This window comes from Polistes dominula, unplaced genomic scaffold, assembly GCF_049000335.1.
Source record: "Polistes dominula isolate Pdom_NZ unplaced genomic scaffold, Pdom_raw_medaka contig_16, whole genome shotgun sequence".
NCBI lineage: Eukaryota > Metazoa > Arthropoda > Insecta > Hymenoptera > Vespidae > Polistes > Polistes dominula.
Genome location: NW_028301040.1, coordinates 741,738 through 757,086, shown reverse-complemented (window position 1 = coordinate 757,086; position 15,349 = coordinate 741,738). Strand labels below are relative to the sequence as shown.

General features: G+C 27.7%; 1 protein-coding gene across 4 annotated transcripts in view; it reads left to right on the top strand.

Annotated features, from left to right (window-relative positions):
• Positions 1 to 2,451: 2,451 nt before the first annotated feature.
• The window catches only part of LOC107067211 (uncharacterized), a 66,494-nt gene continuing 53,596 nt past the window's right edge, over positions 2,452 to 15,349 (top strand). For 2 of the 4 annotated variants that reach the window (XM_089174575.1, XM_015322511.2), the window contains exon 1: positions 2,454 to 3,667. The gene's annotated coding sequence lies outside the window, so the exon portion shown is untranslated. Of the gene's footprint in view, positions 3,668 to 15,349 lie in introns of all 4 variants that reach the window. The other 2 variants (XM_089174576.1, XM_015322513.2) reach the window with 2 other exon arrangements.

The following is a 15,349-nucleotide window of genomic DNA, read 5'->3' as shown; positions in this document are numbered from 1 at the left end:
CTTGATTTTCAATTACGCTAGTACGATTCCCTTTAACACAATGTTCTATCGTACGAATCACGTTTTATCTTTACGTTTCTACGATAGAAAGTTTATAAAAATGACATTTACAAGCAACCTACTACCTTGATTTCTCTTAACTCCGGGGAACGGAAATTAAAATTCAAAAATGATAATAACGATAAACGAGGGAATAACAAACAAACAAACAAACGAACAAACGAACGTACGAACGTACGTATGAACGAATGAACAAATAAATATAAATAAATAATAAAGAAATGAACTTTGAAGAGAACTCTCCAACGAGTTATTTGTAAATGTAAAGCGTCGATAAAATCACAGCGTCGGAAGGAACGAGTCGTAGGGTCTAATCGGCTTTGCAATTAACGTACGAGTTTCCAATTAACGAAGCTCTCGCCGACCATCCTGATTTCGTTTTATTTTTTTATTTTTTATTTATTTTCTTTTCTTTTCTTTTCTTTTTCTTCTCTTTTTGTTTTTGTTTTTTTTTTGTTTTTTTTCAAAGTACGTAAGTAAGAAAACTGATTTCTCGTGGGTGCGAAAGGAGAAACTTATTCAAACGGCATCTTTCCAACGAACTCGACTTACTTATTATCTATCGGCTAATGTTTTAATTACGATATATGAATATATATATATTTTTTTTACAGCGCCTCCCCCTCCTCCTCCTCCTCCTCCTCCTCCCCGTCCAACCCCCTTCCATCCCAGCACGTTCGAAGTTTATTTATAATTAATTGATGGGAGGGGGTAGAGGGGTAGGGAATGGAATGGAATAAGGCAAAAACGATTACGACGTATTATTTCGTTCTTTTGATCTTCCTTTGTTTTTTTCTCTTTTTTGTCTTTTACATTTCATTTTGGTTCTTTCCATCTCCGCCATTTTGAATCGCTGTAATCGGCCATTTTGATGCAATTAAGATATACGATTTAGTTTTTCTTTTTTTTAAATCTTTGGATAAATTTAATGTATTAAATTGTTAACGAGAGATTTGTTAACAATTTGACAATTGTTAATGAATTTCTTCTTTGATAATGATTGAACACGTGCTACTGGCATAGAAACATCGAAATATTCTAACCTATGATATCCAAGTAGTAAGAGAAAAAAAGAACCAAAGTAAAAATGACCACGGGGAAAAAAAATATGAATTTCCAGACGATTAACAGTCGGAAGTAAATTTTTTAACAATAATTTTCAAATCTGACAAGGTAGAAAAATGAACAAAAAAAAAAACAAACCTCACGTAAGAAAGTAAAGAAAGACTGGGGTGTTTAAGAAAAAGGGATAAATGTCGAGATTTACTTTTGGAGCTTGATTACAGCAAAAACACGGAAACTAGAAAAAGGGAAACAACGAATTAATGAAAGTAACAACAAATAAATAAAGAGAGAGAGAGAGAGAGAGAGAGAGAGAGAGAGAAGGAACTAAAGAAAAGGGTGAAAGGAGATATGAGAAAAAGGGAAGGAACAGAAAAGGGGAGTCCATAAGTCAGTATACGAGGCGGCACGAATAGTCTGAGATATCCACTGAGGAACGATCCTGTGCTGCCTTATCCTTTGCCGATCTGGTCGGATATTATAGGTCGATGAATGTGGAAGGGAGAGAAGGTTCAAATAAAACTAACGAAAGAGAAAGAGAATTACTTAAGTTAAAGCAAGCGAACAAGCAAGCAAGCAAGCGAGCAAGCAAGCAAGTAAGCAAGCAAAACTAAAAAAAAAGGCAAGAAAAAGCCCAATAAAAGACTCGATGAAAATCCCAAAGCAAAGGTAAAGTTTTGGGGCGGCGTCTGACGATACCTTCCTTGTGCACGCGTCCTACCTTCCCATCAGGGGCGGGAGGGGAGGGGAATCGAACCAAATGGAAGAAGGAAAGGCCCCATCCTTCCTCCCGTGTTTAACAGAGGGTCTTCTTAGGTAGGTGTAGTAGAGTAATCGGAGTTAAACGCGGGGGCGTATTGAACTCCGCCTCCAAGGATTTAACTCGAGCTTTAGATACGACATAGTAACGCCTTCTTTTGACCGGTACCTCCTGTTTTAACAAGACCCAAAGTTACGTGTATAAACCTAACTTATAGCTCGATTCTTCCCACCTCCAACAGCCAACTGAAAACTCCCCCTTTCGCGTTCAGGTTATGTTAAAAGTCGTTCTTTCTCTCTTACTCTTTTGTGGTTTCTTTCTTTAACTTTACCGTCAGACTCATCGCCATCTCCTTAACATTCGGTTAAACTCGGTTAGGTTCGTTCACGTTCGTATTAAGTTCTCCGGCCTCCAGAAGTCTACTCCGGCCTACTCCGGCCTTATTCAGCCCTACCCTCTAACAGGCCTTTCTCCTTCATCATTTTCTATCTCTCTCTTTCTTACTTAGGTTTCGTTTCACACTCTTTTCACAAGCCAGCCCCAACTGCTGCTACGAGAGAGAGGTGACTGTCCAGGACAGTTTCTGAGCTGCAGTCATCGACTGCACCACGTCCTGTGCTCTCCTGCTGCTGATGCTGCTGCTGCTGCTGCTGGTGGTGCTGCTGCTGCTGCTGATGTTAACGCTGTTACTGCTGTTTTTAATACTACTGTGCTATTATCATTATTATTAACTGATATTATTACTGTTATTGTTATTATTATTTCTTTCTTTTGTTTGTTTTTAATTCTAACATTGGAAATAAATAATACGAATGTTCTTTGATCATATCTCGTGAATAAGTTGCAATATTTCAATCTGACGTTTTGTTTTTATACGTGATTATGTTTAAATAAAAAGAAGAAAGAGAAAGATAAAGAGAGAAGGAGACTAATAATAGTAATAGTAGTAAATAGTAGTGTATCATATTGTTTCAAGAACGAGATGGACTCTTATTGGATATATTCAGGATTTTGTTTTATAAATTAATTGTGATTACAAGATTATTAAACAATACTTGGTGTTCTTCCGGTTTTTTTTTTTTTTTTAATATAAACTTTGTGGGTGTTAAAAAAAAAGATACAGTGATTATAATATCTACGATTGGTTTTATTTTGACATTAATTATAAATAATTATTTGATTAGTGGGGAAATGTGATAATTGTGATAAACTGTTGATAGTTATAAAAAAAAAAAAAAAAAAAAAAACTGATATCTAAATAAGAGACATCATCATCAGTTATCTAAGATGACCCACTATGAAATTGGACATATCATCACAGGAGTGATATATTTTAATTCTTCATTGTAGATATTTGAACAACGGAACTTGAATAGAAATAACACTGCGTCATTTTTTCTGTTGTTTCAATTTGCAAAAATTACAAATTTGATGATATGGAAATGATTTAAAAGAAAAAAAGACCAAAAACAACAAGAAGAAAAAGAAGAAGAAGAAGAAGAAGAAAGTGAGAAAGAAAATATCAATAATATCGAGTCAGTGTTTATAAATTATTTAAAGAAGAAACAAATAACGGAGCAAATATTTTAGGCCTAAGTTTCATACTAAATCATAAAGGAAAGGATATTTATTATTAGTGAATCTCTGAATCAAGAAAAAGTGACTTATTATCAATTCAACATACACTTTCTATCGATAAATCAGATAGAATTATCATCGATCCTTGGTTAAAAGCTTGTCAACAAACCTACTGGAACGAGAATGACGAGTTTCGACTGATTATACGTAAGTTTTGTTTTGTTTTTGTTTTTTTTCTTAAAAATAACTATTATAATATTATATTATTATTTGTCATCCTAACGATCCGTGACTATCTAAATGATATCGTTCGCATTGTCAGAACATATGACAGATTTTTATCGATAAGTAACAATTATCTTAAGAACATTTTGTTTTAATGTTATACATTAATGTCATACATGTATATATACACATCTAAACGTAAAAGTTTATAGATACTAATGTGAAATAAATTATTAGAAAGTAACTAATGCAAATTAGTATTCCAATCTTATAAATAATGATAAGATGCGGTGATAAAAGAATATCAAATGATGACCAAAAGATTTGATTAACGTTGTTGTTTTCTGGGGGGGGGTTTTGTATTTTTTCGTTTTCTAACAAAATTAACTTGCGACCAAATAAAATTGCAAATTTTCTTTTACTGGTTTAAGTTAATAATATAAAAAGAAATAATAAAAATTGTCGAAATTTTTACGGAAAAAATTAAATTATCGTCGAATTAAATAAATAAATTAATTTTACAATATAATTTAGAAATATGATTATCTATCTTAATGAATAAAAAATATTGCATCGAAAATAATCCAATGATAAACAAAATTTTGCCAAAAATGTGCCTACCTGATATCTAATAAAATCAACAAAAATAATAATAATAATTGAAAATTATATTAGAGAACGTTATTACAAAAATAATATCTGGTTGTTGGGAGAGACTAAAAAGAATGAACAAAAATTTCCCCTCCAAAAAAAAGTATGATTCGATGATCAAGAAATTTTGAAAAGTTCGCCATTCTTTTACTTAAAAAAAAAAACAAGAAAAGAAAAAAAAAAGAAATCAATTATTTATTTCTCTTTTTCTTTAAGTTGCTCGTTTCGGTAGCCCTTGTTTTTAAATATGCGTTGATTCGGAATACACCTTTACTTTCCGGCGGCAATTTAAAAAAAAAAAAAAAAGAAAAAAACCATTAGGCCTTTGAAAAAGGCCAGTTGCGAGTAGTCGTCCGCCATTCCTTTCGTTCGAGAACTGCAATAAAGATTAACCTGCTACCTTTAATCTTATAGCTTTAAAAAATGAAAAAGAATAAGACATAAAGAGAGAGAGAGAGAGAGAGAGAGAGAGAGAGAGAAATATTCTGCACAGTGAGGATTATACTTGTAAACAAAAAAAAAAAAGAAAAAGATATATCGAAAAATAGGGGGTAAAAAAAATGGTATTTCATGAGAAATTCATTTTCCCGCCAATTTCGAATTGGCAATCTCGCATTGGACGGTCTCCGCGCCATATTGAATTTCGTCGCGAACGAAATTATAGGTTAATGTTGCTTATATTTTAAATTGAATCTTCTTCGTTTTGTTTTGTCGTGTTTCATTTTTTTATCTTTCTACTTCTTCTTCTTCTTCTTCTTCTTGATAATTAATTTCCTCTCCTTTTCTTTTTTTTTTGTCTGTCTGTCTGTCTCAGTTTTGGTTACAGTCAATAAAATCGTTAATAACGCACGATTCCACAACGCCCTGTTTAAAAGCATTATCTCTTAGCGAGATAATTGTAATCTACATAGAATATAGAGTGCCTCTTTTTTTTTTTTTTTTATCTTCTTTTTTTCTTTTTTTTTTTTCCACGCATACCTGCATTCTTAAAAGCTTATCCTTTGTAAACATTCTCGGTTACACTCTTTAACGTTGTAACGAGCATGAGAAATTTTTCAATGATGCTATGGCACGCAATTTTTCGTTGAAAAAAAAAAAAAAAAGAAAAAAAAAACGTAGTCTTTTGCCATTATCCACGATTAATGAAAAAAAAAAAAAAGAAAATTACTAATGTGATAAAATATTATCAAAGAGACAAGGTTAGTGAAATGAAATTTGGACAAAATGTTTATTATCAAAAATTATAACATATGTATGAATAATTATACGTATTTAGAACTATATTTATATATGTATATTGTTTTTTTTTCTTCTAGATATTACGTATCTAATATTATTATATAATCTAATAAAAAGAATATAATATTTAAATTTATCTATGATCAAAAAACTGTTATTTAGAATTTACAAAATTTCAGTTTTCCATGTATATATATCAAACTAAGCCTAATTTAAAAACGATAAGGTACCACAATGATAATGCAATATACAATTTTCGTCTAATATAATTGGAACATGAACAAATTCTACACAATTTCTGGCATATATTATTATTTTGATGTATGACAAATGTTACGTATAATTTAACGCAATTTAAAAAAGGAAAAAAAGAACAAGCATATTTATACAAAAAAAAAAAAAACAAAAAAACAAAAAGAAAAAAACGATAAGAAAACAAAATATATAAAACGACAATAATATCGTTGAAACATTAAAGGATTTTCAAAATAAATTTCTTCATTGTAAATCAAATTTTTTAAACAAAAATTCATAAAGTACACAAAACAAACGTGAGAATTCAAAATTTAATAATTGAACAATCGTATTACATTTAATGTATAAAAATACTTAACAATATATATATATATATATATATATATGATATATGTATGTCGAAAGAAAAATTCCAGAGAAAAAAACACTAACACACACACGAAGTAATATGATAAAAGAAGCACTGTTATACATATACCAAAAGTTAAGATTAAATTCATCGTTGGATGTGGTAGGTGGAACAGAAACGATGTTAGAAAGTGTGAAAGATAAGTAACATGAATAATAAGTATAATATTACTAATACACAAAAATATATATATATAATGTATCTGTATATTACGTATACATATACCAACATAAGATTAAAACTTAATAAATAATTGTATGATGAAGAATCGAGACATGCCGGCACCGGCATTGTTTAAACCACATTTATCTAAATAGTTACTTCCCGCAGTGACCGCAAAAAGATGTAGATTACGACTATGATTATCTACGTGTATGTCTATACACATTTATATATGTATTGTATGAATATATACTAAGTTATCAATTATTTTTTCCTAGTTTTTTTGTTGTTATAATTATCAACTACATATATCTGATAATATTCATAACGACGATTGCCAATCATATTGCAATTTTATTCTTGATTTGTTGTTGTCTACTTTGAACAATGTTTATATGTTATATGTATGTGCTAAATTATCAATTATTTTTTCTAGTTTCTTTTGTTATAATTATCAACTACATACATATATCTGATTATATTCATAACAACGATTGCCAATCATATGACAATTTTTTTCTTATTAATTTTTTTTGCTTGATTTGTTGTTGTTGTTGTCGTCTACTTTGAACAATGTTTATATAATCATAGATCAAATCAATTTTAATGTATTTACGATTAAAGTAAAACGCACAACGCGAGATATCAAATTACAGAGGAATGACGAAGAAAAAGAAAAAAAAACCTTCTTTTTATGACAATGTAAGAAGAAGTTGAGAAAAAAAAAAGTGGTTTCATTTACTTTGAACAAACATTCTATTTATTCTAGATCGAAGGTAAAACAAATTAAATTGCACATACATTGATCATATTATCAATGTATCGTATAAATTGTCATGAGACAAATAAAATAAAAAAAAAAAAAAAAAAGAAGGTCTCTTCCTTTTATTTTTTTTTTATTTTTTAACAGAAATATTTGATTTGTAAAATATAAAAAAAAAATAAAAAAGACTTCGATAAGTGGGACGGGACGGACTATGCACGTGAAAGCAAAAAAGGAAGAAGAAGAAGATAAAAAATAAAAAAAATAAAGGATGAAATGAAAGATCCTTTCGAAATTTTTTTTGACGAATACAAATTGATCGAATTAACTGTAAATAATATAATAATAGTAAATAATAATTAAGATATCATTATTAGTTAAGTTCGTGAAATAGGAAGAGAAATGAATTTCATTTGAATAAATAAGTTCGATACTTTTTTTTCTCTTTTGCTTAAATTTTTGAATTATTCCATTAAGTAAAATACTTTTTTTTTATATTCACACACACACACACACACTTATACGTGTTGTATTTATCTATGAAAATATTAAAATTCATTTCAAATGCCATTTGTAAGGAAATTCGAAAGCAAAAAATTGATTATTTGTAAGTAAAAGTAGAAATTGAAATTGAAGAAGAAGAAAAAGAAAAAGAAAAGGAGAGATGGAAAAAAATAATAAAAATAATAATAATAATAATAATAAAAAAAAATAAGCAAAAGTAATACATTAACAGTCAGACGATAATAAATTATCCCGTAATTGGTACGAAGCAATACCAATGTGGCGTTCACTTCGCATTTACAACAACTTTACATTGCAAATTGTGTACGCATGCGTGCGACTTTGTTCGTTTAATAAAACGCATAAATTGGTCGTCCTCTACTTTTTTTTTCTGTTTTTTTTTTTTTTTTTTTTTTAATTATATACAAATTTAATTCGATATCAACCGCGTTACGGTTACAACTTTTTTTTTCTTCATTATTAAATTATTACATAAATATATTACCTTTTTTTTATTTTTTTTTGGTTAAATAATTAAGTAATTTTCTTGAGTATCCGTTCACTAGTGTATTGAGGGTGTATGTGTGTTGTTTATGTAGATGCAAACGAGTATTTTATTCTATATTTCATTGAATAAAATATATTTATCAATAAAGAGTGGTTTTTATAGCAAAAGACAATGAGACACTGCGCTTCAGTAATTTTAACTTTTTTTTTTTTTTTTATCAAAAGGAAAAAAAAATAAAATACTAAAAGTAACTGTTTTTTTTTTTTTTTTTCCGTTCGATCGTGTAATTTCGAGTAATTTCTTATCTAAACGGCCATCTTTACGGGTGACTTGACCAATTCGCAACAAAAAATTATTCTCCTGTTTTTTTTTTTTTTAATTTTTCTTTTAAAGAATTTATTAGACATTCATTTGTAAATTTTATCTACGATTGAAAATATTTTTTTTTTTTTTTTTTTTTTTACAAAAATATTCGTTTATAATTGTGCCTATAATTATGAAAATAAGTCTAAGTCATATATCTCTTGTTTCGAGATATTTCAAGATTTATAATTGAACATTATATAAATTCTATACAATATTGAAATAACAAACCTTATCTATAACGATTTATTTTTAACAATATCGTTTTCAAATTACATTGAATTTATTTAGTTTAAAATAATGTCACGTGAGACAACTAATAAACTCATTTATTATAAATTTTGACTTTCATAATTATGGGCACAATTATCCCCTGAAATTATATTATAATTAGAAATAAAATTTAAATGATAAATGTTTATATTATACTTTATTGTTGTTGTTGTTGTTGTTGTTGCATTCAACGATAAATAAATGAAATAAATAATGAAATAATAGCAATAGTAAGGGAGTATAGTGATCGTTACTATACAAATACATAAAATGAACTATGGAATCCATATGTTGTACACATGATATCACTCGAAACTATCAAATCAAAAAAAAAAAGAGAAAAAAAAAAAGAAAAAGGAAAGGGATACGAAGCAAAGGAAACATTTGTTTCACGATGATAAAAATTCGACGAAACATTACAAATGAATTTCTTCATAAATATTTGATTTCATTAAAATTCGGTTATTATCTTTTCGATCAATTCACTATTAATTAATTATTATATAAATTAAAAATGAACAATAGAAATTAAAAAAAAAAATATATTGAAAAAGTATTAACATTAGATACAAGTAAATTTCGAATGAAGTTTGTGCAATTGTTTATTATTAATACAATTATAATAAAAATTATGCATAAAAGTGGTAACAAAATAGATCTTTTATATTAATAGAAAAATAATAAAATTACAATATAATTATGATTACAAAATATATATAATATAAATATACAATTATAATTATATGTAAAGTATAATTTATATTATATATAGATATAGTAATTAATTATATACTTATAATTATATATATTGAATTTTTAATTAAAATATAATATATAATTTATAATATAATTATATATAATATATTACTATTGGCATTATATAATATATAATTATATTATAAATTATAATTATATATATATATATATATAATTTAATATATATTTAATAAATATATAATAAACTGCAACTACATTTAGTGGGTGCATCGATGCATTTTCGAAACAACTACAGTTATAGAAAGTTGACATTTGTTGTATCATTTTACTTTTTCCTTTATGATTATTTTCTATTGTTACTTAAAAAGAAAAGTTATTACCCGTCTCCGTTACCAAGAATCACCCTGTATATTTAATATATATATATATAATAAAATCAATGATAAAATAATAATTTAATTTGTATTCTTTCGACAATCTTGTTTGTATTCAACTATAGTTTTAATCTCGTTCACTGGCACTTGTCGTTTGGTTTGGAAAAAGAAGAGACGAGTGGGACACGGTGGTTTTGTTGGTTTTGGTGATAAAGAAGATATATATATATATATATCGGAACCTAAAGGAATCGTATCGCGATACGGACAGGCATTGTTTCAGGATATGCCGGTGTGAAAGGATATCCGTATGGGTTTGCCTATGGGTCCCGACCCTTCCTTCTTCTTGTTAACCCCCATACTGACTTGCCAGTGGGGCCTACCAACGAACTACGAACGTTCGTTGCTTTATGACCAAACGTCGCTCGTTCGTATTCACCTTTTACGCCTACGTAAACGTGTAGGTACTCTCTGCTCGACTATACCCTAACATCATTCTTTTATTTCGATCTTCACATTACCCATTTGTATGTGTGTGTGTGTGTGTGTGTTGTGTGTGTATAATGGTTGAAAATATATTCTATTATATACATATATACTAGGATGTTCCGATCACGCTTTACTGTGGCTTTGTTATAAAATGTTCATTTAATATAATTTTAAATTATTTAGTAAATTATAACAACACACAAAATCATACCACAATTAGTAATGGAATATTCAAAATAATAATACAAAAAAAAGTAAGGTTATGTCTAATGTAAATTTAATAAAAAAAATATGTATGACGTGAATATATCAAAATAATTGAATTCTAATACAGCGCCATCTATTGCAGTACGCTTTGCTGTGGTTTTGTTATATAAAACATTGATTTAATATAATTTTAAATTATAACAACGCACAAAGTAATACCAAAATTAGTAATGGAATATTCAAAATAATAATACAAAAAAAAGTAAGGTTATGTCTAATGTAAATTTAATAAAAAAAAAATATGTATGACGTGAATATATCAAAATAATTGATTACAAATATACGAATAAAATTAAAAATTTCTTTAAAATAAATAAATAAATAAATAAATATTTATCGTCAGTAAAGAACAATTTGAATTTGGATTATGTGAAATGATAAAATGGACGCAAAATGTATTGTCGTTGTAAAAATTGGTTAGAAATAAAAAAAAATTGATCAACGTTTGAAAAAAAATGACAAAGCGTGACAAGTGTATAAAAACGTTTACTTAGTGAATATAAAATAAAGAACAAAAAAAAAGAAAAAATAAACGATGCGCTTGGTACGCACTGATTAGGTATATACGTTTCGAGCGGATATGAAGTAATCGGCTCGAGGAGTACCCATTAAAGCGATAACTTTATCGCTCGTTGCTCGATAAAACTGTTTTGGCTTCTTTTTTTTTTTTTTTCGCTTTTTTTTTCTTCTTCTTCTTTTTTTTTTACGAGTACGTTAGACAACTAATACAACAACAACAAGTAAAAGAGTTTTCTTTCAAGCCGCGATATTCATTTTCATTTTTTTCCTTTCTTTTGTACGTTTTCGAAGTGAAAACTTCTTTAGAATGGTGGTGGTGGTTGATTTGAAAAAATGAAACGCAGCGAGAAAATATATTCAGCGCTAAATTTTCTCCTAAGCAAATTAAATTCAACAACAATTCTAATTAATCACTTAATAAATATTTAACCTTGAAGAGTATAGAAGTAAGAATCAACGATATATTTTTAAACATCAACTCACACAACTTTCTTATCGTGGGTCACGAATGATGAATAAATTCTACCACCTAATAACCATCGTTTTTTTTTTCTCAAGTCAATTATCATCACTTATACTTTTTTCTTTTGTGGCATGGGCCAATGAACGAAGATGCGTGTATTTTTTCATTTTAAATTATAACACTAACAATATTTTATTTTCCAAATTTATTTATATTAATAATTTACCTCATTACTACTAATGCATATAAATATTGATTAATAAAAAAAAATTAAAATAATTTTCTTAAATTGTTAAATAATAATAATAATAGTCAGTTAAATAGTAACGAAAATAAATACTATAGTATTACAATAAATTATAAAATAATCAATTAAATAATAACAAAATAAATTACGATAGAGATAAACAAATATTTGGCGAGGAAAATTTCTCTAATTTGAAATTAAAAAAAAATCAGTGACTCAATTCTACCGACAAAGCTGAAGATTAACACGAATCCCTTTCGTGGAATAATGTTTTGAAGAAAAGAATGAAGGAAGGGGTGGGGGTGGGGTGTGTGGGGGGGAAGGAGTCCTCAAACAGGGAAGCGATCTCTCACGGGGAGTTGGGGATAGGGGGTTACGGGGATAGGGGGGATTTGAACAAGTGGCGTAAAATGGATGATCCGAAGTGGCGCCAGACCATTTTGGGGTCTGGTCCGTGTTCAAAAACGTGAATACGTTCCTGGATATACTTAAGTCGTCGTCCTCCTATTCCTCTCACCCTCTTACCCCTTACCACAATTTTATACCACTCGAAAAATCGTTTGGGACTTACGTGTTTTCTTCGTGGTTCCCAAATTTCCTTTCTATCAAATAACAACAAATATCAATAACAACTTTCTATCAAATAACAACAAATTATCAAATAACAAATAATTGAAATAACAATATTGTGCAATTTTAAACGCGAATAACTTTTTAAATAATTGTATTAACTTTTACTATTAAAAATTATATATATATATATATATATATATATATATATATATATATATATATATATTAATATTTTTGAAATAAAAAAATAAAAAAGTAGGTTTCTATAAAATAAGATCGATTTAAGTAAATAATTATCATTTGTTATATTAATTTGGAATTAATAATTAAGATAATAATAATAATAATAAATATTATAAAATATATAATATTATTTCTATTATTTATTATAATTTATTTGGTAAATTTAATTTACCACGAAAATAATAATTAATAAAATGTAAATATATATATATATTTAAATTTAAATTTACTAAATAGTTTAAAATTATATTAAATCTATGGTCCGGAGCATCCTAATAACGTGTATATATATAAGAAAAATGTTTAAAAAAGTAAAAGAAAAATAATTTACAAATAACAAACAAACAAACAAATAAACAAAAACTAAACGAGTTGATGTTTAATTGAAAAATAAGTTGAGAAACCGAGTATATTAAAAATCTATTACTCTTAAGAACCTAACCATAAGTGTATATCCAACGATTATAGAAAATGAAAAGGAAGAAAAAAAAAAAAAAGAAAAAAAAAGGAAAATGTCGAGTATATTTCGGAAGAGAAAAGGTTAGAAAAAAAAAAAAATATATAATAGAAAAAAAGGGATGCACATCGAAGGACCGTAAAAGAGCGACGAAACGACGACAAGACACGACGACAAGAGAAAAGGACATTAAAATCGGCCAAGGTTCTTTTTCGAAAAGAGCCACTTCGTCGAGTTCTCTCTCTCTCTCTCTCTCTCTCTATCTCTATCTCTCATTCTCTCACAATCACACTTACACGCACTAATACATAGAAGGCGCCGCGCGACAACTAATTAGGCTTTTAAAAAAAAAGCCCGACTAGGGACTTTTAAAAGGATCCGACCGCCGTCATAGAATCGTTCCCTTTGTCATCCCAGACGAGAGAGTGAGTAAGTTGAGTTAGCCATTAAAAATCGACGTGAGAAAAATTATCGACTACCATTTTATACGACGACAATCTTCCCCCCGCTTCCACCCTCCCGACTAACCATCCCCCACCTTCCTTCTTCCCTTCACCGCCATTACACTACACTCACTTCTTCCCCTTTTCAATTTTTTTTATTACTTTTTCGAAAATTTAACGTTTAGATCTTTCTTTTATTATTATTATTATTATTATTATTTTTATTGCTATTATATTATTAATTTTAAGAGTTCTTTGATCAGGAATTGTTGTTAATTATTCGTTTAGATCAACTGCATTTTTTGGTATTACTTTTTTTTTTCTTTGATAGAATTCAATTTAAATTATTAATCTTATTATTAATTATTTATTTATATATTTGATCATATAAAACAAATCCTCCATATTATCATTAATCCAATATTTTTCATTTGAAATTATATTATATATATATATATAATTATTTTATATTATTATAACAACGAAGAGGAAAAAAAAACTACGATTAATTAATTGTTCAACATATTAAATGTATCATTGATAAAAAAAAAAAAAAAGGTAACAAGTAAAAACTAACTAACGAATATGAAGTGAAGAAAACAACGAAAGGAAAATTAATTTCATGAAATAATAATTAAAATAAGAATATAAATAGTAGACAAAATTAATTGTTATATTTGAGATCGTAGTAACCGATAAAAGGGAATAATTTCTACAACGTATTTACTTAAGTTACTTACATGCAAATATATACATATATATATATACATATATACATACATATATACTATACATATATGCATGGTAATCACCATGGCGATCTACTCTGATAATTTCTTCCGCTACCGGATTGCTCTTGGACTCACTTGGCACCATACAACACATACAAACACACACACACACACATAGTACACACCACCATCAGCAGCAGTTCTGAAAGAATCTTCTTGGAGAACCGGATAATATAATCCAGATCGTATCTGGGACAAGCGACGTGGGCGAAAGATCAAGTCTATACGGAAAACTACTTATCTCATATGCCGAGCTTAACTTTCGAATTATTTTCATCTTTTTTTCATCTTTTTTTCATCTTTTCTTTTTTTTCTTTTTTTTTCATATATACTTTTCACACAGTAAGATGAGAAAGGACGAGGATTAACATTAATTTTAACTTTAATATCATCAACAATTTGTTTTACTTTATAATCATGTGAAAATTCAAGAATAATTATTAGTAATAATTGATCTCCAATAAATTGTGTGTGTGTGTGTGTGTTTTTTTTTTCATTTCAATATTATTTATATATTTATTTTTCAATTATTTCATGTAAAATTGTGAATTCTCAGAAATACAATAATTATTTAGTCAATAATTGATCCAATAAAAGGGGATGGTTTAATTTCAATGTACTGTTTTCTCTTATTTATTTTTTAATTATTTTATGTAAAATTGAGAATTCTCAGAAATACAATAATTATTTAGTCAATAATTGATCCAATAAACGAGGATGGTTTATTAATTTCAATGTACTGTTCTCTTATTTATTTTTAAATTTATTTTATGTAAAATTGGGAATTCAGAAATACAATAATAATTTAGCCAATAATTGATCCAATAAAAGGGGATGGTTTATTAATTTCAATGTACTGTTCTCTTATTTATTTTTAAATTATTTTATGTAAAATTGAGAATTCTCAGAAATACAATAATTATTTAGTCAATAATTGATCTAATAAAGGGGGAT